The following is a 24,313-nucleotide window of genomic DNA, read 5'->3' as shown; positions in this document are numbered from 1 at the left end:
TTAGGGTAAGGCAGATAAGGTATAAAGGTTTCATCTAGCATGAAAACCACTACTTATTAATAGTGGTTGCAATGAAATACTGGATTGAGAATTATTCAGAAGTCAAATCTGGGCTCAGTGGAAAAGGTACAGGTAAAGGGTTAGTAGTTGATATTTATACCATGCATGTTAGTCTAAGTCCTCTGAGATTGGATTTAACATGCAAAGTTTTTACTAGGAGAAACACCTTTGAGAGAAATGGAGTGGGATCTGGGGAAGGTGGGAGAACCATCAGGTTGCAACTCAAGTCTGATCCTCATTGAAGATGACAGCAAAAGAAGATTGTGGGGAAGGTGTGGCAATGCCATTGGGAATCTTCATATTAAAGTTGGCTGTCAGGGGAGTCTCCTGTTTCCCAGGGATGGGCCTGCCTTAAAATCCCTGCCGTGTTCAGTCATTGGCCTCAGCACAAATGCAGACAAGGGTTTCAGAGTATAGCTGCTGAGTCCCTGGCCAGTTAAGCTTCCGTCATTGAGTTCTGCAGGCAAATTCTCATGAACACCATACTATGTAACTGTTATCCTGAGTTACAATATTGAAGCCCCCAGTTCAGACTAAATGAACCCCACTGACATTCAAATTAATGGTGGTGGCTCAGGAAACAAATGAATGTCTACTTGTAGAGAGATTGATTAGATATCCTCGTTTATTGAATAGGATATATTCAACAGCAAGTAATGAAAAAAATTAAAACAGTGGCTTTAAACAATAAAACATTGAATTATCTCACATAATAAGAAGCATTTAGGTGAACAATTCAAGATTTGTTCATTGTCTGAGTGATGTCATCAAGAAGCCAGGCACTTTTGATCCTTTTGTTCTGCCACCCTTGACGTGCTTGTTTTTATCTTGAAATGTAGTAACTAAATGTGTAGCAGCTACACAATGGCTGCTAAATTTCCGTCTATCACATTTCCATTCAAAAGTATGAAGCAGGACAGTGGCCAGAACAGTTAGAGAATTAGTTCTTTTCTATTGTCTGGGAAGCATGGATTGCTGTTCCAGAAGCCCCCAGCATGTTTCCTCTTATGTTTGATTGGTTTAATATCATTCACATGCCATTAATTCGTGGCAAAGACAATGGAATTAGAAAATAGAAGAATGACCTTTTCCCATCAATGAATTACAAATATAAATATTTATTGCCCCATTCCTGGGATTGGAAGAGGTACCTCCTTGCCTTAAATACGATGTATTGCTGGCAATCTGATACCTAAACAAGCTAGTGTCGCTATTGGCTAGGGAGAAGGGTGAGAAAGGCAGTTATGCAGGGAATCAATATTGTCAGCTATGACTCCACACCTAGGGAGGTTTTGAGTGTGTAGACTTGTGCAGTGTTAGATCTGAAGAAAAGTCTGGAGCATGGACACTTCCCAAGAAAAACAGGCAGAGATAGAAACTATAAGATGTAAAAAAGAGGGCTTTAAAGGTCTCAGAAAAGCCATGGAAAGGTCAAAAATATTTTTGTCAGGCACATGTTAAAAGGGTTATTGGAATAAGTTTCTGGAAATAAATTTGGCAACGATGTTAAATGCATTAAATTTATATATATACATGTATTATTTTTTTTGACTGCCTCAAAAATTCTACTCTCAAGAATATTTACTATGGAAATAACCAGGTAGGCATGTAGGGATTTACACACAAGCATTATCAAAGCATTGTTTATAATTATATAGGCCTGCAAACAAGTAAAAGTTTATGTTTTTTGAAGGACATTTAATGCTTTGAAGGATGATAAATGGTTCTTTGAAAAAAAAAACAGGTTTACAAAAGTACATCCTCAGGGAGAAACACAGCAACATATTCAGAATTGTTATTTTTACATGTTAGAGTTGCTGTCACTTTTTAATGCTATTTTTATAGTGCTTCTTCCAAAATTTATACAGTACATATGAAATAAATTCTGTGAAAGACCACTTCAGTTTTGCCCAGGGTTGAATTTCAATTCAATGTTGATTTTAGATACAGAATCTTGTAGTCAGCCACTGAAGTTTGTTTAACCTTCAATGCAGAATTTAAGTTGCATGTAATGAGAACTCATTTACAACTCACAGCCTGTAGGTGAGGAAACTGAGGCCAGATAGGCTGAGTAACTTGTTCATGTGTTCGTAAGTGGCACCTTCGTGTCTCACTTGGAAGACTATTACTAAGCTACTAAAATCTCCCCGTTCATTCTGCCTAACTACTGTTGGTTCTCCATTCAGCAGCTAGACTGAACATTTGAAAACCTAAGTCCTAGAATGAAACACACTCAAACTTCTAGGGTCTTCTCATCACGCTCAGTAACACCCACAACCCTTACCACAGACAAGCTATCTGCCTACCTCATCTTGTACAATGCTCAGTCTGGTCACAATGACTTTCTCATGCTCCTTAGACCTGCCAAGCTTATTCCTCTTGAGGACATAGGTGCTTTTCTGGGAAAAAGTACCTTTGGCTCCTTTCTCTGGGAATACTCTTTTATTAGGTCTTAAAATGGCTCACTTTCCTACCTTCATTCAAGTTTCTTCTCAAATGCTTTCTCCCTGAAGAGGACTTCCCTGCCTACTTTATCACATTGGTCCCCTCTCTCCATCACTCCTCCCTTTTTATTATAGATTCGTATCATTTTTTTATAACATGGATTGCTTTACTCTGTGCTTAGTTGTTTGCCTGTCTTCATTCCTAGAATGTAAGTCCCATAAGGGTAAATATTTTGTCTTGCTCTCTACAGTATCCTAAGTACCTCAAAAGTGACTGGCATATAGTATAAGCTCAATAAAATGTGTTGAATAAATATATCAGTGACAGAGTCCATGTTTTTTGGACCCCAAATAATATGTGCTTTTCATTATACCTTAATCCAAATAATTGTATGGTCATAGATTATTTTAGATATGTATCAGTTCATAGGTTATTAGAATATGCTTTTCATAATTCTTCATTAAAACTAGAACATAAAACCGTTATTTATAAAATAGTTGTGCATATAGCAGAAGGTAAAAATACCTTAAATTATTGATTATTTTATTTTCTGAGTTTATTTCAAGAGAAGAGAACATTTATACTCACCAGAAACTCAGTTTAGCTTATCTATAAAATTTTATTGCAATTTATTTTTGCCTACTGCTTAAGCTCTGCTATGAATTAAAATAGGTAATTAAGTAGTAAACTATTTATAATGTATTTTAGCCATTAGTAAACTGTAAGTATTCAAAACATCATTAGTATCAAAGTGTATAAGGATGGAAAAGTTTAGCATGCCATTTACAGTAAATTATACAACACTTTAAAGCAAAGCAAGTGTTTCAGTAATGTGTTAATGATTCTTGGGTATAATGTCAAGTGACTGAAATGATGGTAGGTGGGCAATGAGAAATGAGTTTGAAGCTGATGAGTTCTTGATGATGTTATTTCATCATTTGCCCTTTTATTGCTCTTAGTATTCAAAATTCAATTTGAGTTACCTCATTAGATAATTAATAAATATCTCATTTCTCAGTGATATATATTCTATTTTCATAATTCCATTTCAAGTCTTAGCTTTAATAAAAATTATAGCCCTGACCAACATCTCCATTTAGACAGGAGGAATAGGCTGTGGTGACTATAGTTAATGATGATGTATTATATATTTCAAATAGCTTAAAAATAGATTTTAAGTGTTCTCACAATAGAGTAATGTGAAGTATTTGAGGTGATGGGTATGAACCCTGCCCATAGAAGATGGCTAACTTAATAAATGTGCGTGTTCTGGCTGCTCTACCAACAGGCCGGCCCCATCTCTCTCCCTTGCCGTGGGTCTCCCTATTCCCTGAGACACAACGATATTGAAATTATGTCAGTTAATAACCCTACAATGGCCTCTCAGTGTTCAAGTGAAAGAAAGATGTCACTTTAATTCAAAAACTTAATGATTAAGCTTAGTGAAGAAGTCATGTGTGATGCTCAGACAGGCTGGAAGCTAGACCTCTTGCACCAAATGGTTAACCAAGTTGTGAATGCAAAGGAAGAGTTACTGAAGGAAATTAAAAGGACTACTTCAGTGAACAGTTGAACGCTAAGAAGAGAAAACAGCCTTATTGCTGATATGACAAAAGTTTTCATGGTCTGTATGTAAGATCAAACCAGCCATAACATTCCCTTAACCCAAGGCCTAATCCAGAGAAAAGTTCTAACTCTTCAACTCTATGAAGGCTGAGAGAGGTAAGAAAATGCAGAAGAAATGTTGGAAGCTAGCAGAGGTTAGTTCATGAGGTATAAGAAAAGAAGCCTTCTGTATAACATAAAAGTGCAAGGTAAAGCAGTAAAGGCTGATGTAGAAGCTGCAGCAAGTTATCCAGAAAATCTAGGTAAGATAATTGATGAAGGTGGGTACACTAAATAATATACTTTCGATACAGATAAAACATCCTCATATGGGAAGAAGATAACATGTAGAATTTTCATAGTTAGAAAGGAGAAGTCAGTGCCCAGCTTCAAAGTTTCAAAGAACAAACTTACTCTTTTGTTAGGGGCTAATGCAGCTAGTGAATTTAAGTTGAAGCCAATGCTCATTTACCCCTCTAAAAATCCAATAGCCCTTAATAATCATGCCAACTCTACTCTGCCTGTGCTCTATAAATGAAGCAACAAAGCCTGGATGTTAGCACGTCTGTTAACAACATGGTCTACTAAGTATTTTGAACCCATAATTGAGGCCTACTGCTCAGAAAAAAAAAGATTTTTTTTCAAATTATTACTGACCATTGACAATGCACCTGGTCGCCCATGAGCTCTAATGGAGATATACAAGAAGATTAATGTTGTTTTCATGCCTGCTAACACACATCTATTCTGCAGCCTATGGAGCAAGGAATAATTTTGGCTTTCAAGTCTTATTATTTAAGAAATACAATTTGTATAGCTATGGCTGCCATATAGTGATTCCTCTGATGGGCAAAGTAAATTGAAAATTTTCTGGAAAGGACTCATCATTCCAGATGTCATTAAGAACATTTATGATTCATGAGAGGAGGTCAAATAGGAGTTTAGAAGAAGCTAATTCCAACTTTCAAAAATGGCTTTGAAGGGTTCAGGACTTCAGTGGAAGAAGTAACTGCAGATGTGGTGGAAATGGCAAAGGAACTAGAATTAGAAGTGGAGTCTGAAGATGCTACTGAATTGCTGCAATCTCATGATAAAATGTGAACTGATGAGGAGTTTCTTCTTGTGGATGAGCAAAGAAAGCGGTTTCTTGAGAAGAAATCTATTCCTGGTGAAGATGCTGTGAACACTATTGAAATGACAACAAAATATTTAGAATATTACATAAACTGAGTTGATAAAGCATCAGCAGCATTTGAGAGACTTGGCGTCAGTTTTGAAACAAGCTCCACTACAGGTAAAATGCTGTCAAACAGCATCACATGGGACAGAGAGAAATTTTTCATTAAAGGAAGAGTCAATCAATGTGCCAAATTGTATTACTGTCTTATTTTTAAAAATTGCCACAGCCCTTCCGAACTTTAGCACCTACTACCTGATCAGTTATCAACTGATGACTACTACCTCAGCAGCCATCAACACTGAGGTCAGACCATCCACCCGCAAAAAGATTACACTCACTGAAGGCTCAGATGATTAACATTTTTTTAGCAATAAAGTATTTTTAAGTTAAGTTACATACATTGTTTTGTAGATATGCTACTCTATACTTAATATTCTACAGTACAGTGTAAACATAACTTTTATATGCACTGGGAAAACAAAAAGTTTGTGTGACTTGCTGTATTGTGATAGCCGGAACTGAACTTGCAATATCTCAGAGGTATGCCTGTATTAATAAAGGCTGTCTGAGAAGACAATTATAGACCTGTTTATCTTTGTTTAATTCAGTATTTCCTATATTTTTGACTATACAAAACCTTATGCAAGTAGGTAGTTACATAGATGTGTATACGTGCGTTATTGCATAATATGTTAGCACTTCTTGGAACAACTGTTTTCCTTAGAAAAATATTTTGGGAAATGCTGATTGAGAAAGATTAGAAATGTTTGAGACTTCAGCTTCTCATGACATCCAAAATAATTAACTTTCTGGAAATAAAAGTCTTACATTTTCATTTCACTGTGCTGAAGTCAACATGGTATATGCCTTAATGCTGACCAAAACACTCATTTTAAATTGGGGAAAGATTAAGAACAAAAACTCAAGATCTAAGAAGAGTTTTGAAATTGGAGGCATCAATAGGACACTCTATGGTCAGCATGTTTCAAATGAGAGAAAAAAATCATCTTTTGCAGCAAAAAATTTCAGGTTGTGGTTTTTGTTTTAGTTTCTTACTCGCAGTGGGTTTTGAATTCAGTAGGTTGTCAGCCAGGCTCATATTTGAAGATTATGTAATGATGCCCCAAGGGGAAGTGCTTACCACTTTATGGTGTCACTCATTTATTCAGCAAGTATTTATTGAATGCTTACACTGTAGTGGCTGCTTGTTATACATTAGTTAGTAAACAAAGCCTAGCCCTCACAAAGCTCACAATCTTGTGGGAAAAACAAGGAATAAGTAACTAAACAGGGTGCACAACATCTAATTAAATGTTGCCAGAGATAAAGCATGTAAGAGATAATGAATTCGTTAATTAGCTAGATTTAGCCATTCCACAAAGTATATATATTTCAAAAGAACATGTTGTACATGATAAATATATACAATTTCTATTTGTCTAAGAGAAAAAAAGAAAGAACGAGTTACCAGGTGTTGGGTGGAGAATAAGGGTGTGAGGAGAGGATGTTTCTCTTTAGATTGGGTGACTCTGGAAGGACTCTTGGAGAAGATGGCATTTAGGTTGGGCCCAGAAAGATTAAAAGGAACAATAAGGGGATAAGCAGAGAAAAGAGAAAGAAAATTCCAGGCAAACAGTTCAGCACATGCAGAAATCCTAAAGTGGGAAAGATCTGGAGCATCTGAGCAGCTTCTGACTCAGCTCTGTGACTCAGTAGCAGTGAGTATACTGTAGAGTGCTGATGGGGAGTACGTGGGCCAAGTAGGCGGAGCCCAGTCTTGCAGAGCCTCACCTTTGACCATAAAAAGAGGTTTAAGTTTTATTTGAAATTCATTTGAATGCTAGTGAAAGCTTTTATTTTTTATCAATATACTTTATTTTCTAGAATAGTTTTAGGTTCACAGCAAAATAATAAAGAATTTTAATTGGGAAATGATGTGATCAGATTTATATTTTTGTATGATCACTGTGGCTACTATTAATTTGGGTACGGTGTGAGTTTAGAAGCAGGGAAGTTAGGCAGGGAGATAATGCAGTTATGCAGAAGAGAATTGATAGTGGCTTTCACAAAGGTAGTGGCAGCAGAGTTGGAGAAGAATGTATGGACTCTATGAATATTTTTCATATGGCAACAATAGATTTGCTGATAAATTTTATGTGCTGTGTGAAGGAATGCACTGGTTCTTATGTTTCTGGTTTAAGAAGCTGGGTGCCTGGAAGGCAATTTAATGTCATAGGGAAAGCTAAAGGAGGGACAGATACGGAGGGAGAAGATAGCACTCTGGAATTGGGTTTTGGAGATTTCTATGGAATAACCTAGTGGAGAAGTGACTATGAAGTTGATGTGAGTCTGGAACTCGGGGGAGAGATAGAGACTGGAGCTTTCCATGTGGGGGAACTTCTACATTGATTACAAAATTCTAGAAGATGTAATACACAGAATCTAATCAAATGTAGGAATGATTTACTACTAAATTTTTGTTCCCTAGAGGCAAGTCCTTCATACATCTCATTTTACTTATATGTCAGATTTCAGAAACTGTATTTTCCTCATTCATATTTTCAAAACCTAAAATTAAGTAAGTCTGATTCTTGACATTTCATGTATATAATCCCGGAAGCAGAGGAAGAGCCAGTTACATGCTACTCGGAGGTGGGCAGTACGCCACCCAGTGGTAAAACCACCCTAAGTAACTCACGGCTGATTATCCCCTAATGGACAGATTCATTGTGGGTGTAACTATGTGAGCCCATTTTTTATTAGTTTTCTAATTCATTTATAAGCAGATGGTGATGACTCAGTAAAATTCAAATACACACCTCATATTTCACTTCTCTTGCATTTTTAGAATGATGACCCTTGGGTTAATCTACATGATAGAGCAGAGATTCATTTTAATGGAAGAACTCGCAAGGAGGGAAAAATGAAAATGTAGCCTGATGAAGACAGCCCTGGTCTAAGACATGCCCTTATCTAAATCTCCTATCTGCTCTTTATGACTTGGAGGATATCACTTTATCTCATTTATATATATTTTTTCCCTTAACCTTATGGAGCTTAAACAAATATTCAGGGAAAATTTAAACTGAAGTAAGCTTTGAAGTAAGAATGTCCCGAAGTTTCCATTTATTTGGCTTTGTTGTCAATGCTGTAAATACATTTAGCCACTGTTTTTCTAGTTGACATATGGTTATAGGATCTCAGAGATTAAGTGCTTTCCTGTATATGTGTGGTATTGTTAGATATAAAATATAGACTATTCATTTCATGCATATGTTCTCTTTCCGCTAAAGGAAAAAAAAAGAACAACCTTTACAAAGAGGTTTTCTGCTCTTCACTTTATCAACCGACAAGTAAGCAGTTGTTTTGATTCTGGGATTCTTTCTATTGACAATTCTGTGCCTCTTTCCATTTAATTTTATTTGCCATTATATCCCACTAAGTAATTAGCTCTGCATTTTAGAAAATTTAGAAGCTAAAGGGGGTGATTTGAAATAGTTGAATATTTTTCTTTTTTTATAATAGTTCAAACTGTGTTAAGATTTATCACAGACTTTTAAAATGTGAGAACCAGTTGTGTGTTTGTGTCTGGATGAAAATTATGTCTGAGAGAAAAACAAAATTATCTCTAAGAGACTGAGAAATCAAGATGAGGTAAAAAAATAAAACAAAGCAAAAACAACACCAAAACTATTGTCTTCCCAACATATTTATATAAGAATAACTTATAAATATTTACATAGCTTTCAAAGGAGAAATTTATTTGCAGTTATACATTAGGTTTAATTTGTGGACAATCAAGTTCCTCAAGCGTTTCTTCTTATACTAAATTCTCTCACCAGGCAATAACAAATATGACCTGGATTTCAATTATCAAGTATATGTGACTATTCCAGATTTACATCTCCAGACCAGACCTCCTGGGAGCTGCAGACTCTCTATTCCAAATGCTTACTCAGCATTGCCACTTGGAGGTCTCAATGGTATGGTACTCTCAAAGGTACTTCCCTCACCAAATCTGTTCCTTCCCTAATATTTATCAAAAATATAGGCTGCTCTGTAATCCAGGCACTATATGAGTTACTACAGTACAGCAGAGAACAAGACAGTGTCTGCCTTTATGGGGGTCCAGTGAGCGGAAGCTAGAGGTAGAAATGGAAGTATCTTCATGGATACTTCTTCTTCCATGTCTAATTTATCATCATGTCATGCCATTTTTATATCAGTTCATCTACTTTGTGACTATCTAGCTTAAGCCACAATTTTTATCCACACAATTTTTATCACTTATGTTCTCTAAAGTGTACTTCTCACACCTACTCTGCGCTTTTCTAAACCAATTCCTACAAGGGATAGGCAAAGAAGTCTTTCAAAACAGTTTTCTTGCCACATAATATTCTCTCTTAAAATCCTTCAGTGACTTTCCATTGTTCCTATTTTAAAACTATAGTTTTTAACATATCCCTCAGGGTGCCAAATAATCTGGCCTCTGCTGGCCTTTCTAGCCTGACCTGCTGCTCCTCTTTGTCCTTTATCTCTGCATTTCAGCCATATTTGCATTTTTAAATGTATTCAGTGTCTCATAGTGCAGTCTTATTTACCTTTCCTTCCTCATCTCAAATCTCATTTTCTCTATGAACCCATCCTTAACTTCTCAGACAAGATCAAGTTATCATTATATGCATTGAACTTCATAAAACATGCTTCATATATTTGTATAATATATGAGTTAATATCTGTCTTTTCTAATGGTGTACAAGTTTCATAATGGAAGAGATTTCCATCCGTTATTTTCAATTTTATACCTTTTACATCTAGAACAATGTCTAGCACACAGCAGATGCACAATAGATAAAATATTGATGCTTCAGGAGTATGTCATATTACACTTATCAGGACCTGTAGCAAATGCAGTCAGTCATATCCCCTCAGCCTATCCTAGGACAATCACACATGGCTTCTGTGTCTCTTTGCCTAGTGGTATTATCTAGCTGCAAGAGCATGGCTGCCAAGGAACACGTGGAAGTGCTGTAGAGTTAATTTCCCCTGGAGTGATGTTCAGCCAGTGAGGGATGGGAATCTCAGGGTGTGTTGCACAAAGACTCTCAGAGGGTCCTCAGTAGCATTGACACCCAATTGCCTACAGCAACAACTTGCTCATTTATTCACCCCTTACTAACACATCCCCTCCTCTGCTCTCTCACTTTTCTACTTCTTCACAGTACTTCCTGGCATCACCTCCCTGCAAAACCACTTGCACCCACATCATTGTCTCAGAGTTTGTTTATGGAGAAACCCAAACTAAGAAGGAGCTAGAGCATCACAGAATGTCAGGGGTACTATTCTAGTGGCACTAATCACGTTGTATTCTATTTTTCAAAGTACCACTTACATTAGAGCACAAAAATAAAAATTATGAAAGAAATATTTCAGGACGAGATTTTGATAATAACTAAAAGTTTTTCAGTTAAAAACTTTCAACTAGGCTGGATGCAGTGGCTCATGCCTGTAATCCCAGCACTTTGGGAGGTCGAGGTGGGTGGATCACCTGAGGTCAGGAGTTCAAGACCAGCCTTACCAACATGGTGAACCCTTGTCTCTACTAAAATTGCAAAAATTAGCTGGGCGAGGTGGTGGGTGCCTGTTATCCCAGCTACTCAGGAGGCTGAGGCAGGAGAATCGCTGGAACCCTCGAGGTGGAGGTTGCAGTGAGCCGAGATCACGCCATCGCACTCCAGCCTGGGTGACAGAGCGAGACTCCGTCTGAAAAAAAAAAAGGCAAGAAAAAACTTTCAACTAGTGTTTATTGAATACTTTCTGTATTTTAGGAGTAGAAGGGAGGAAGGGATGGATGAAAATTATATACCTACTATGTACCCATAAAAATGTAAAAAAAAAAAGTATGACTTTGACCTTTTTGAATTTATGCTTCTATTGAACCTAAAACAGTTTAGTATATGATATGAGACTTTCTATTTCGAAGTGCTACTTTTGGCCTAAAAGATGATAACTGCTACTTGAGAGACTCAGAGCCGAAGCTGGTAGAGTTTGTCCCCTTGATGAACTGAACTGTCCATTTTATCCTAAGCATTAAGCAGGAATAAATTATCTGGTTTTTTAAAATGTTATTTATTGTGTCTTCCCTCAGGCATATATAACATTAAGAATGACACAAAATAGCCTACTTAAGAGATCACTGCCGGAGTTCATCAAGGTTTCTGATTCTTCCTACCCTCTTGAGTGTTTTGAATTTTCTTCTCAGTTGTTTTTCAGTCCTCCACTTAATTCAATTCAACTAGTACTTATTGAACAAGAAGTATGTACCAGTATCTGTGCTAGACACTGTAGAAAATTCAGATACCTTTGAAATATGTACAATTTAGTGAGGGATATAGATAATTATTATTACACAAGTGTATATTTGAAATAAGAATGTTTAAAGAAATGGAAAGAACATGGTTTTGAGGACAAACAGGGAGATCATTCTAGAGAAAGAACATTGCAGGTGGGTATTGAAAGATGTGATGCAGCATTATGAGGCAGTAAGTGAGGTCACATGGTCTCTAGGTGTAGGCGGAAATAGTAAAAGTAAAGCACAAGTAGGAAGGCACAACCAGGAGCAGAGGGGGGTGGCCAGCCAGAACACAAGTGTGCGGCTTGCATAATGGAAGGAAAAAGTGGAAAGTCGGGTAGGAGCCTGGAGTAAATGCTAAATTCATAAGGACTGCCTTTATTCCACAGGCAAAGGAGCAGGAGCACATCAAAGGTATGTGGCAAGGGAATACTAATAGCAAGAATATTTTGATTGTAAATAATAGAAACTTGGTTCCAACTAGCTTGAGCAAAAGGGGAATTGATCTCAACTAGTCCGAACAAAATAGAAACATAGGAGGAGCAGGCATGGCTGGGCTCAGATGCTCAGATGATACTGTGAGGAATCTTTTTCTACCTCTGGGGTCATTTTTTTTCTCTGGCATTTTCATTATTCAGCAGTAAGATGACCATTAGGAGCTCCAGGGTTGTATTCCTAATCGCTTTCAGTGGAAAGAGACATTCTATATTTCTTTGCTCCAGGGGAAAGAAAACCAAAATAAAAGTTTTTTTTTTTTTTTTTTTTAATAAAAAGGCAAAACCCCAAAAACTCCATGATCTTAACTCTCATTGGCCTTGATTAATTCATATGCCCCATTCTGAACCAATTGCGGTGGCCAGGAAGAAGGCCTAGCTACACAATTTGTGGGGCTTAGTGAGTAATGAAAGTGTGAAGTTTCTTGTTCAAAAAGTAAGAAAAGAGTGCTGTTAAAGGTGATTAAATATGAAGTTTCTTTCTTCCATGCTCACATTCAACTTGTCGTGGTGCTTTTTATTTGCTGTTTAATGTCATTCTAAGTAAAGAAAATTTAAATTTTAAATGATTAGCATAGACCTTACCATTTGTCTTTATATATGCAATGCCAGTTTTAAATGACATTTAATTCATATACAAATTTGTCAAAATTACAAAATTTATGTTGTATAAACTTTCTCATGCATATGGATTTTGTTCTTACCAGAAATGTAGAGATGCTGCATCATACTAACTTCACTTCTTGATATGTCCTCATTCTGCCAATATTCTCTAGGTCCCACTCATTGATGAGTAAGGAAGGACCAAAAGAAAAAGGAACTCTGAGTTGCCCCGTTTTTTCCTTTCCTTCTAGAATGTCGTCATTATCAGCTAAGTGGTTGCCTAATACAGGAATGTTACACTGGAAAAAATGAATATGATAGGGTTCTCTGGTCACCCGTGTTTCTTAGAATGCAATTGCCTTCTTTTCCTATTGAAGGAAATTCTGGCTCAAAAGAAAAATGTGGCTTTCAGGGCCCTCAATTATTCAGTTTTAGATGCAAATGATACCTTCTTGCTTTGAATATCACTGAACTCTAATGTACTGAAATTCTGTATTCATGGGGCCATGTGAATGCTACATGCAAATGTTATGAGTGAATGGGGTAGCATGGAGTGATGGACATTGTGCATATTTACTCTGCTCACATGGAAACCTTATTGTCTCATTGGATTTTACTTAAAAAACACAAGTTCAGAAACAAAATTATTACCTATTTTGAGACAGAGGCTGTAACGCATTAAGCCAATTGTGAGACCCTTCCGACTACAGGGTCCTATATATTTACATGGCTCACACATTCCCCAATGAAGCTGGCCCTGCAAGGGGACAAGGAGTACTGTGTCTTAGTTTGGATCACTTGCTCACCCCTGGAGCTGTAATTCTCAATCATAATGGTCTGACTCAGAAAGGAGGAGGGGATGATTCTCCAAGAGAAAGGGAGAATGGATTTTGGGCAAATGCAACAGATGTTCATTATAGGAACAGATAATCAGGGGGAATTGTGTATTCTCTTTTCCTCATCCACAAAATCCAAAGAAGTGTCCAGCCAAAGAATAATTGGAAATTTTTTCCTGCAAAATACCTCTTTATTTCTTGCTTTGCTTCATGGGAAATTCACCTCCGTTAAAAAAGAATAATCTAATCTGTCTGTATCTATTTTCAGAATTGATGCTATCTAGTACTTGTGAATAATATTAAATAGGTAATCTCCTGATTGTTTGTGAATGGAGATGACCATATCTGTAGTGTAAGACTCCAAAGAAAATTTTCTCCAGAATGTTGGTGATGGTGCTTGGCAATGTGGAAGGTTGATTCCATGTGCTTGAATTGTTTTATCACATGACTATGTGTACATGTCCTTGTTATGTAGCCAAGACCAAGATGCTAGTAAATGCAATCTTCTTATTTGTATTTTTGATAATACAAAAATAATACATGAAACATAGTGCATGCTTATTAAATATTTCACTAACTGTTGAATGAGTGCCATATTGCATGATTGCTATTCTTTAGTCTTTACTCAGAGGGGTTCTATTTTCTACATTTAAGTAGCAGTGACCACAATAGCTGGATGTGATATTCATTTAGACTTAAAAAATTGCATCATATTGTCATTCTGAATAATTTTCCTGGGTGTCCACTGTCCAGGGCTTGTCTTACAAAAGTACATCTGAAGATTTTCCAGGTTTTTGAAAGGAGTTCATTTTGGGAAGGTTGACATATCCCATGGCTCATTCAATGTAAAAGATAGTTTAATAAGAAAAGATTGGCCACATGGCCTGCATGTACTTTTTCACCCCAATGTTTTTGCCTTGATCCTCTTTCTGCCTACCATACTCTTTCCCCAGATATGCAAAATACTTGCTACTCATCTGTTTTAGGTCTTTTCTCAAATGTTATCATCTTGCTGAAGCTTCCACTGAACACACTATTTAAAATTGAGCCTCTCTTCCTACCATGGTATTTCTATTCCCCTTTCCTGTTTATTTTTCTCTAAGGCACTTGTATCATTTGCCAGATAATATATTACTTATTAATTTTTATGTGTCTGTCTCTAGATACTAGAATATAAGTCCAATAGATCAAGGACTTTTTCTGTTTTATTTATCACTGTATCTTGAGTATCGAATAGTTTCTGGCACATACTATGCTTAGTAAATATTTGTTCCAACTCCGTTGAGTTGGAAAAGACCATGGCCCACCGTGGAGATTGTGGCAGCCCACGATGGGCCATGGACCACATTTGGAGAAATCTGACTGACAAAGCACCAATTTATTGGTATATTAAAAATATTTTTCCAAGGCCCCTTGGATTTGCATCTTTTGACCCTTTCCTTTAGATTTGAGAAATTCTGTGTGTCACTAAAGGTAATCTGAGCAGTTCACATGTTGGTATTTTTCCAGCTGAAAGTACGTTCTTACAAAGGAGATTAGAACTGGATGGCCCAGAACCTGCTGAAGACAAAAATAGATGAAAAGATTGAGTTGTGACAGAATAGAGTATTCCTAATCACCAACTGAAACCAAAACCAAAGTTTTCCTTTATAATTCTATTTTGGTTTCAACTTAATGAGTTGAATTTACTTTCTGAATTCAGTTTTTTTTCCTTCTAGCATCTCTTCACAGGTCCAGAGTGGTGAAAACTGAAATCAGTTTAATCCTTTAGAGCTAGGCTTATAATAATAAAATTGCCAAAAAAAAGATACCAGTGGGATAGCAAAAGATAGTTCATGAAATGAAACAGCAGGTTGGTTGGAGGAGTGATTTCTGTGAGTAACTAACATGTAAGGAGCATTTGCTATATAGTAAATACCTTAATAGGTGTTATCCATGTTTGTACATGAATCTTGTTAGTTAATTCAAACAATTCTATGCGATTACTATTATTGTTTTCCTTTTACTAATATGAAGCTGAAGCTCATGAAAATTAAATTGTTTACAATCAAACAGCTAGTAATTACTGAATCTGAAATTCAACTCCATGTCTGCTCTTACCCAGAATTTATGCTCTAATCAATATATGCTGGACTGAGTTAGAGAACTTAAATTTTCTAGCAGAATAAAGAAATGGATTTCATTGATTGGTGATTTCTTCAGATAGGTGGTTGAAGCCTCTTATATTTACATTCATTCAGTGCTTTGCACTTTTCAAAATATTTTCATATTACCTCCCTCTGTCTTTTTCTCTGTCTTTTTCTTCATCTCTCTCTCTCTGTGTCTTTGTGTCCCTCTCTCTCTATCTGTCCCCGCCTTATAAATATATTTATTTTATTTTATTTTTTGCCAGAAGCTACTGTTTGTATGGTTTTGGATGATTGAAAAGACCAGTATATTATTGCCCTCTGAGATATCCTTGGAATGAATGGAATAAATGGATACTTTTCAGGTCTGTCTCTTTTCTCTTGACTGTAAATTGGTTGAAATGAGACAACATTATTTTATTAATAAAAATTTGATGGTAATTGGGACAGGAGCTAGGCTATATTAAAATGAAAAATACCTTTTGATATGCAAATGTTTTCTTCCTTAGGAAAATTAATCACATACATATGGTTTCAGGGGAATATTTAAATCACTTCCGGCATTAGTTTTCAAGGACCTTAAAAGCCTTCACATACTTAGTTCTAAAAGCACAGCATTAAACAGCTGAGCAGACCCTCTATGAGCATTTGTTTCAGCTATTTTATTTTGTGTTGGAAAACAATGCATAGAAAGTTGACTTGTGCTAAATCACAGTTAGTAAGTGGCTGAGTGAGATTTGAACACAGATATGCTGTTTTTTTTTTTTTGCTTAAAAATCATTTCTCCAAATCACATGAACATAAAATGCACAAACAATACTTGCAAACCCAAACATAGTTCTAAAAAATAACATGATAGCTGAATTAAACTACTGTATCTAATTCTAAATACTAATGTAATATTTCTCTTATGAGAGCCATAATCCAGAATTTTCCCTAATTTGGATAGTCCGCTATTCTTGTTTTGTTAGAGAAAGTGGAGACTGAGTTTACTGCCTCTACTAATACTGTTGCCGTTGCTACTCCTGCTGCTGTTTTCAAGCAATCCTTTATTGAGTGCCTATGAGAGCAAGGTGCTGTGATGGATACATTATGTGTTTATCAGTGAGGTCAGTCAGGAAACAGATACCACCCTAACTATTTTGAGAAGAAAGGAATTTAATACAGGGGATTTGGTGCTTAGAAAACCACTGGATGGTCTCCAAGAGTGAAGGTCAGGAAAGGCTGTCACTTGTTTTCTATTTGCTGTAGATTTTTAGAGGATCAGGAAATTGCTGCTTTTTCTCATGTTGAGAAAATTTATAAAATGTGTAGCATCAAGGAAGGTGACTCAAGGAGAGAAGGTCAAACGACTGCTTGTCACTGCCAGAGGAAGAGAAATATGCTTCGGCCACCTTCTGTCTTACAAACTCACCAAAATTGGTAGAACCTAATCTTTATCCAGAATCCTGTCCGTAAAGGAGCCTGGGAAATCCAGCTCTTAAGCTTCTAGTCTTTGCTGTAAAAGGGAAAGTACAGAAAAGGGTGAAAAGGCTTCCAAATCTCAACAGACAACTTACAGCAGACTATTTACTGTCTCATTAAATTCTGTGAGTAAGCATTATAGATGAGGAGACCTGGGACTTAGAAATATTAAGGAACTGTGTTAGTAGCCCTGGCTTGCATAATAGGCAAGCCGAAAATGTTTGGTAAAGCCGAGAGCGATAAAAGATAATGAAATAATTTGTTATTTGGTATTTCTAAAAGAAGCATTAAGGCAGTCCTTGTGGGAAACACCAGGGACTTTACTGAACTTCCTTGCTCTGATTTTATGACTCTATCTCTTTCTATGTTATCTACCTATCTATTTTGAACTATAAAAATAGGGTGTGACTTCCGGTCACACAGCTGAACAGTGGAAGAAGAAGGCTTTGAAGTCAAAAAGTCTCACTCTGGCACCTAGAATTAACCACCAAGCCAAATGTGTTGTCATCGAGGGCACTGTACTTAACATGATTATTTTTTAATTAGCATTCACTGTCATATTTTCTTTTGTTTATCCTGTGTCTGCAAAATATACTTTACTTACTGTCACCTGATTCTGAGAGGAAAAGAAAAAGGTTTACTATATTTTAGACCTATTGATTCAAGCTATAGAGCAAATAGTCACGTATTTTTCTCCTTGAAGAAATAAAGATCCCAAAGTAAATAGTGTTGACTTTTAGGGTGAAGTGAAACCAAGAAAACACACATGAGAATACGAGAATGAAGGTTTCATACTATATAAGGAATGGCAGCCACTCATCTATGAAGACAAGAAACTGAGGGGGCTGCATGTTATTATGAGAAAGGTGGCAAGCGTTGCACCAACAGGCAAAACCCTTGGGATCTAATCCCAACTACTTGTGTGCCTTGTAGAAAATTACTTAAACTCTGTGGATACGTTGCACAAATGTGAAAATTGGGGTTAGGTGGTTGCAAAGATTTTTTTCTGCTCTGAAATTCAAATTTTGTGGTTTGTGAAACATTATAATAATATAAAGTTTATGCTTGCTTACCATCAACTGCTGACATTTTTCTTTTGTCTTTGAGATTTTGAAAGTTTAATAAATTTGAAATGAGGCAATTTTGAAGCAACTTATTTAAGCACAGATTTTTCATATTTCTAAGTACATTTCAGACAGGCAAAATTTTCACTTTTAAACATTTCTGTATCTGTTGCATATATTTTTAGTCCCAGCAGACAACTCCCAAGCTATTTAAAGAAAAAGATTTTTACAGATAATTACTAAATTTGCAAGTGTATAGGGTGCGTTATCAGTTTTAGACCAGAGAAAACTAATCAGAATATAAGTTGGAAAAATAGCTGCATCTGCTCAATATCTGATTATTTTGAGGTTCAAAGCTGTACTTTTATTGAAATTAAACTGCTTTTGTGTTTTTCTTCATTTTAGTTTTAAAATTGATGGGCTAGAAAACCTAGCCATTTTAACCAACTCCAATTGAAGTGATTAATTCGAGGTATAGCTTATTTTCATCCAAATTGAATTAATGTATTAGAAGAAATGGATCACTCTTTTTTGTCTGATTACTTTTAATTGGTTCCAGCTTAATAAGCAAACATTAGTTTAATGAAGTTTCTGAGTTTATTATGGTCTGAAGCATGTTGGTGTGAGGTGGTGTGCTTTGGTTCCAGGATTAACTTGTCACTTTAGGGCATAGCTGCTTTATACTAGTACAACATTTTGTCTTTGAGGATGGAATATAAGTTTATTCATTATCTAGAGTATGGGATGCATAGGGTAGAGGGCATTTTAACCTCTCTATCTGCTCTGTTAGAAAATGTATTGTGATAGACAAACATTGGAGAGAGAGAGAAAGAGAGAAAGGTAAGGAATTAAGGAATGGCTGCAAGAAGTAACATGTAGCAGTTATTTTCCATCACTGGTGTCATACATGGGTAAAAGCATGGTCCTGCAGTTAAAGAAAACTTGGCTCTAGTGTCAAATGAGTCACCAGTTATACCTATTTTGTAGGACAAGACACCTTATCTCTCTGGGTCTCAGTTTCCTCACAATGAGGGGTTGACCCTGGTGATTTTACCTGCTCTAAGATTCCATGATCCTATTATGTTCAACTACTGTGAAAATTGACCATAGTTAATTCAGTTGTTGGTAGTTCATTTCAGGCTCATCTTTTTTAATGTTTTGATAACAAAAATAAGAAAGAGACTTCTAGAAATTGACAGAGAGAGAGCCATTCAAGGAGACAATCTTATCCTTCAGTAATACAAATTCTATCCACTTCAGGAAGTTCAGATTAGTTTATCCCGCAACTCTTTGCTTAAGCCTTTTTTTTTTCCCCAGAAGTTCTACCTCTCAGAATTTGCTAAAAAGTTGCTCTATTCTTTGAATTTTTTGTATATTGAGGATTAATGTTCATCTTTCTCATGTATATATGTTTCTAGGGTACTTACTTTCTTAATATTTGGAGGTACATATTCAACGAATGCTATTTTTCTTTTTATAAAATCTCATAAATGTAAAAATATTTAATTTTCTTTTCCACATTCTTTGAATTCTTTTTAATTTTTGTGATGGATCTTTGATTTTAATAAACTTTTAAATATAAAATAGTTTTAGATTTATACAAAAGTTGTGCAGATAGATACCCCACACCTGATTTTACCTATTATTAATATCTTACATTAGCATGATACACTTATTACAATTAATGAGCCAACACTGACACATTATTATCAACTAAAGTTCACATTTTCCTCATATTTTCTTAGTTTTTGCCTAATGTCTTTTTTCTGTTCTAGGATTCTATCTATGATACCACATTTCACATAGCCCTGTTTCCTTAGGCTCCTCCTAGTTGGGACAGCTTCTCAGACTTTGCTTGATTTTATTGACTTTGATGGTTTTGAAGGAATGCTGTTCATGCATTTTGTAGAACATTTTTCAGTAGTGATTTATATTGTGATTTGCTTATGATTATACTGGTGTTATGGGAATTTGGGAGGGAGACCACAGAAGCAAAGTGTCATTATTATCATGTCATAGCAGGGGCACATACTAATCAACATATGCAACCACTGTTGATATTAACCTTGATTATCTGGCTGAAGTAGTGTTTGTCAGGTTTCTCTATTATAGAGTTCTATTTCTCCTCCTTGAGAATGGGGTATCTTTGTAAATTATTTGGAATTCTTCAGCATGAGAAACTTATTAGTTCTCTCTCATCTATTTATTTAATTAGCTATTTATATTAATATGGGTTAATGGATATTTATTTTATATTTTAGGTTATAATCGAAAATAATTTTATCATTACTCTTCCTGCTTTGGCCATTAGGAGCTCTTGCAATTAGCTCATGTGCCATTATTTTGTCATATACCTATCAATGTGGATTTCTTTCTTTTTATTCTTGAGTATAACATGCTCCAGACTCATCTTGTACATTTACTGCCGCAGTCCTAGAATCAGATATTTCTCTAAAGATATTTGGTTCCTTTATTGGAGAAAGGTATTAGAAACCAAGATCTGGGCTTTAGGTGTTGCTACTAGTGTATTGTCTCTTGTAGACCGTTATAGTTGACAGAACAAGAAAATACATGTGTGTATGCTAAGTTGTGCATAAACACACACACAAGCACATCCCTAAACATTTCCATCTGCATCTGTATTAAGCTAGACAGGAGTTCATACTGATGTTCCCAACTGTAAACATTACCACATGGATTTTTCTTGTCTCTTTGCTTGTCTGTTATCTACCACTCCAATAGTGAGAAATCTTGCTCTCATCATCCATCATCCATTTACTTTATTGTAAAATTACAATATACACATGTAGTTTTAAAATAACTGTTAACTATATCCCCAGGGAAAACAACTTTATCAAGGAGAGTGTAGTGCTTATGTTAGGTTTCCTTTGTGTTTAGTCTTACAGTCTTCACTCCTTTCCAAAGTTACTTAGATGAGCACACTCTTCAGCAAAGTTGTTCCATGCATTTTTCATGCATTTTTAATAGTTATGTTCTTTTGTCACAGTCTGCATTCCATATTTGAATTTTTTTTATGAATGCCAACTTAATGTCTTTGGATATTCTGTTTTATTTCTTTCAGTTACTTCTCATCCCTTTCTTTCTTCCCACCTTCCCATGAATGTATCTGCTAGCATGCCATTTCTTGCATTGCATTATGATTATTTGTTAACATATCTATCTTATTCTCTACTGATATAGTTTGGATTTTTGTCCCCACCCAATTCTTATGTTGAATTGGAATCCCTAATGCTGGAGATGGGGCCTGGTGGGAGGTGTTTGGATCCTGGAGGCAGATCCCTTATGGCTTGATGCTGTCTTCATGATAGTGAGTTCTTGCAAGAGCCTGTCATTTAAAAGTGTGTGGCTCCTCTTCCTCACTCTTTCTCTCTTGCTCCTGCTTTCACCATGTGAACTTCCTGCTTCTGCCTTGCCTTTCACCATGAGTAAAAGATTCCTGAGGCCTCCTCAGAAGCAGATGCTGGCATTATGTTTCCTGTACAGCCTGCAGAACTGTGAGCCAGTTAAACTTCTTTCTTATAGATTACCTAGTCTCAGATATTTCTTTATAGCAATGCAAGAATGGCCTAATGCCACCCACTACACAATATACTCTTCCTGAGCTGAAATTATCTTCTCCCTAGTGCCTCGTATGACATTTGTGATGCAGTAAGTGCCAATTAAATGTTTGGATCAATGAGTCTTTGAGTCTTAGGTGAACAGAGTAACATTGTCATGTACCAGGCTTATATAGTTGGGTTTGGATAGAAAGTTAAGCTGCTTTTTAGCTGTTTACCTGTAAAATTTGACCTTATACACAGTGTAATATCGAAGAGTGTAGTCTCTGTAGTCAAAATGTCTAGTAGTGGATCCTGGCTCCACCACTTACAAGTTATGTGACCTTGGAAAGAGAACTTAACTTCTTTATCCCCCAGTAAAATCTGAGTAATAATAAAATCAAGCTCACAGCATTATCCTGAGTTGAATGAGAAAATACTTATAAAAGCATTTGAGACAAGGTCTAGCACATATGGCTTTAAAAAGGCAAACATTATTATTATTGAATTACTTTCATACAATGTTATTCTTAAGAGGCATATCTAAACTATTCTTTCTCTTTTTCCATTTCCTTTGATAGAATAATTTAATCTCAGTACTCTTCCTTTATTTCGATAGATTTGATTATTTTCCTCCTAATATTTGTGTGTGTGCATGTCCTTTCCCTGAGCAGTGAGTAGAATGATTATTTCTCAGAGTAGACTCCCTAGTTTGGCTTCTGGCTTGAGAGGTAATTATTTTGGCATTATCTTCCACTGCCCTGCATTTGCCATCTGTGGGCAACATCATTGAAATCATCTGAATTTTCTGTAGTCTGGCAATATTTTATCTTTTTATTGGCTCTACCTCCAACTTAAGTTTTATCTCCAAAATGGGGAATTTGGCTAATTTCTGAAGTAGGCCTGAATATTTCAGGGTTTTGTAGGACATCTGTAGTTTGCAATTTGGAAAGGTACCTGTCTTCCTTCCCAAAACCCTGTTAAATATAAGAGAAAAGAATAACTTGAAAATAAAAAATGACTGAATTTAGTGTTAATTTTGGTTTATGCTCTCATTTTATTAACTCAGAATTATCCAAAAATGACCCGACTTTGTAATTTCTATACTACAAATGGAAATTATCTTTTAACACTGAGACTTTTTTAAAGAAAATCCATGCCTCACAATACTCCAACATGACTGTCTAGTTCTGGATTCTGTCAATTTCCCCATAGGTCTTCCAACTGCTCGATGTTCTTTTAAAATGCCATTTTCAAGGACTATTCAACAGGCTGAGTTTGCATCCCCAGAATCACTACCTTTCATGTCATATGAAGGATATTCTCACTCTGTCACATCCTTCTTTTCCCGTGCACATTTGTTATTTATCTTGCATCTGGATCTATGCCAGAGCCGCCTGTAAATCTTAACAGAGTGCCTCTTAGCCTCTGAATTCCCTTTATCTGTCATGGAAGCATATTCTTGAAAGAACTCCAGGAGGGCAGTTATAATGAGTGATCCTCTCATTTTCCCCATTCTTTCTTTCAGACTTGCCAAAGAAGCTGCTTATTTCACAGAAGGATGGTGCTGGCTGAAAGATACTTCCTTGAAACTGAGAGATTGCTTCCTTAGACAGGTCTCCTTGAAGAGGTATTTGATTTGCATTTTAATTGTTGGAGCTAAAAACCTAGCTCAAAACTTTAGTTATCTGCATTGTTTCTGTTTGCATTCTTGCAGTGTGTCACTTGGGAGCATATAGAAGTAAATTAAATACGTATGTTTGGTTACACATTAGAGTTTCACATTTACTTGATAAAAGCTGCAACTATCCTTTAGACAATAAGTACATACATAAATAATAAAAAGATTGATAATGTCTAGAGTTGGCAAAAGTATGGGGAAGTGGTTACAATCATGCTTACATCTTGCAGAAAAATATTGATTGCGGCAACATTTTGGGGAGATTAATCTGGCAGCATCTAGCCAAGCTTTAAGACTCTTTAATTCCTTTATCAATTCATTTAATAAAAATCAAGTGAGCACTTACTATGTGCCAGGCACAATTTTAGCTACCAGAGATATGGCAGTAGAAAAAGTAAGTCCTTACCCCTGTGGGTGGTACTCTTATTTGGAGTAGGACTGGAAACAGAAAATAAACAAATAAACAAGTAAATCCAAAGTAATTAATGCTTTGAACAAAATAAGGTGAGGTAGGAAGAGAAGAGCTACTTCTTTTGGGGAGGTATGTTACTGGTTTTATTTAGCATGTTCAGGAAGGGCGCCGCTGAGAAGGTGACATTTGAGTGGAGACCTGAAGAATGTGAGAGAGTGGGGCATGCAGACACCTAAGGAAAGACAGCTCCAAGTAGAGGGAACAAGCAAATGCAAGAAATTCTAAGGTGAGGGCTTGCATCGTGTTGGATTCCGGGAATAGTGCTGAGGCCAGTGTGTCTGGAGTGAAGCGACTGTGGTGGGGAGTGGTAGGAGATGGTGTCAAAATGATACCGAGGGTGAAGATGAGCAGTTCACAAAAAGACACAGGTCATC

General features: G+C 36.2%; 1 long non-coding RNA gene across 2 annotated transcripts in view; it reads left to right on the top strand.

Moving 5' to 3' along the window:
• The window catches only part of LOC104006625 (uncharacterized), a 645,150-nt gene that overhangs the window by 328,630 nt on the left and 292,207 nt on the right, over nt 1–24,313 (top strand). The window contains exons 1-2 of one of the 2 annotated variants that reach the window (XR_010157401.1): nt 11,862–12,056; nt 23,315–23,416. This is a non-coding gene — a long non-coding RNA (uncharacterized LOC104006625). Of the gene's footprint in view, nt 1–11,861; nt 12,057–23,314; nt 23,417–24,313 lie in introns of those variants that run through there. The other variant, XR_010157400.1, reaches the window with a different exon arrangement.

The sequence above is a fragment of the Pan troglodytes genome, chromosome 4 (assembly GCF_028858775.2).
Source record: "Pan troglodytes isolate AG18354 chromosome 4, NHGRI_mPanTro3-v2.0_pri, whole genome shotgun sequence".
NCBI lineage: Eukaryota > Metazoa > Chordata > Mammalia > Primates > Hominidae > Pan > Pan troglodytes.
This window is presented reverse-complemented; position numbering and strand designations above follow the sequence as displayed.